At 47.5% G+C, this 2,147-nt stretch overlaps 1 protein-coding gene across 2 annotated transcripts in view; it reads left to right on the top strand.

Annotated features, from left to right (window-relative positions):
* Alpk3 (alpha-kinase 3) overlaps positions 1 to 2,147 on the top strand; it is a 43,006-nt gene that overhangs the window by 20,617 nt on the left and 20,242 nt on the right. The gene's annotated exons all lie outside the window — the stretch shown is intronic.

The following is a 2,147-nucleotide window of genomic DNA, read 5'->3' as shown; positions in this document are numbered from 1 at the left end:
TTTCTTTCTTTCTTTTTTTGTCTTTTTGAGACAGTGTCTCACCATGCAGTTCAGGCTGGCCTTGAGCTCACTTTGTAGCCCAGGCTGGTCTCAAATTTGCAATGATCCTCCTGCCTCAGCCTCCCAAGTGCTGGGATTACAGGCGTGTGCCACCATGCCCAGCTTCTACCACTTTCTGCAGCAGCTCTGGAAGTCCTCTTTTGAGAGTGTCTTTAGTTGTGCTGTTGCAGCTGCCTTAGTGTCCTGAATCTATTTAAAGTGTTTACCTGTCATGGTCATTTTGACTTGGATGAAGAGCCAGGAGTTGCATAGTACCAAATCTGATGAATAAGGTGCATGGGGACACACAGTAATGGTTTTATTGGACAGAAATTGCTGTAGATGTTTTGAATCCATTCAGGACATCAAGGTAGCCACTTGGACACTCAGGAAAGAGGACTTCCAGAACTGCTTCAGAAAGTAGCAAGAATGATGGGATAAGTGTGTTTGAAGCAAGAGGAATATTTTGAGGGAGATTAATGGCAATGGGTCCTTCACTGTAATTTAAAAAAAATATTTAAATATATATTTTTGTAGGTACATTTAAATATATACACATCTTATGTGTACACATCTTGTGCTCACACCTTATCTATGCATATTTGATTGCTCTAACAAGGTGTGATGTTGGGCTCCTCTAAAATCAGACTGATAGTACTACTCCATAATGTACTGTAGAAACTGGCTGCTTAGCACAGGGCCTAGCCCACATTAAGAACTAAATGAACAGACACTGGTGTAAAGTATTCCCGTGGTGGAACACAGAGGCAAACCTTTCCTTGGGAACCAGAGTGCTGGCATTTTCTGGGGAGCAGGAGGCCAACAGGGAAAAGATGATGTTCAGTGTGGAGGTAGGGTAGTGGGGTGTCTGCTTGTCAGAGAGGTGTCAGCATTAAGGAGTTGGGAGAGCCGAAGTGAAAGGACCACAGCAGGGTCAGCGTTTCATGCTCTAGGGATGGAGACAGGACAAGATTCCCAGGGGTTTAAGGAGACAGTGATTTAAAGGGTGACAGAGAAAGTACAGGATTTCCAATGAATTGCAGGAGTGGAGGTGAGGTACATAAAATAGATGAGATTTGTTTGTTTGTCTTTTTGAGACAGGGCCTTGCTATGCAGTTCAGGCTGGCTTTGAGCTCACTTTGTAGCCCAGGCTGGTCTTGAACTTGTAACGATCCTCCTGCCTCAGCCTCCTGAGGGCTGGGGTCATAGGTATGTGCTACCACATCCGGAATGATGGGACATAGTTATACTAAGAAATATGCTTGATAGTTAATGTGGAATCCCAGTTTAACCAGGAGAGGTCTTATATTTCTTTTTTGTTAAACCTGGTGACCCCAGGTAGGGACAGACTCTGATTATGGCAGGAACTAAGCTATGGCAGTTTCCAAGTGTGGGAGCCCCAGGTCCCAAGGTGGAGGCTTTTTGGAGAAAGCACAGATCCACAGCAGGGTGGCCTGTTATGGGTGGCCAAGGATGGGTGGCCCGGGATGGGTGGTCTTGGGACAGTGGAGGGAGGCACATGGGCAGCTCCATGGAGAACAGAGGGGCTTCTCCAGGGGAAGACTTCAGTGGGGGAGGGCAGACGTCTCAGAGTGTGCGAGGACAGATGGTAGCCTGTAGTTCAGAGGGTTAGGAGTAGGGCAGCCCAAGGCCCTCAGGCCTAACTCTGGACGTTGCTGCTGATACTCGGAGCACTTTGCTGGCCCCAGGCTGTGCTGGACCTGGTGGGAAAAGTTTGCAGCAGCCTGGGAAGCTCCATGGGCAGCGCCACGTGCCAGCAGCCCCCAGCTGGACTACAGGGCCTTTCCACAGAGATGGCCCTTGCAGGCCCTGGGGGCTCATTCAGGAAGGGAGCAGCTGGCTTTCAAGTCTGTGTGCGACTCTGACCTCTGCATGGAGGCTTATTCCTGGCTGGCCTCCCACCCAGGCCCCCCTCAGGTAGGGAGCAGCTCAGATGCTGCAAGTTTGGTTCCCAGTACCACAAAAAAAAAAAAAAAAAAAAAAAAAAGAGAAAAAGAAAAAAAGAAAGCAAGAAAAAAGAAAAAGTGTTGCTTTATAGTGGAGTGTGATTGGATTTTCATATTCAAATCTTTTTTGCTTGTTTGTTT

The sequence above is a fragment of the Chinchilla lanigera genome, unplaced genomic scaffold (genome assembly GCF_000276665.1).
Source record: "Chinchilla lanigera isolate Chin_1 unplaced genomic scaffold, ChiLan1.0 scaffold00015, whole genome shotgun sequence".
NCBI lineage: Eukaryota > Metazoa > Chordata > Mammalia > Rodentia > Chinchillidae > Chinchilla > Chinchilla lanigera.
This window is presented reverse-complemented; position numbering and strand designations above follow the sequence as displayed.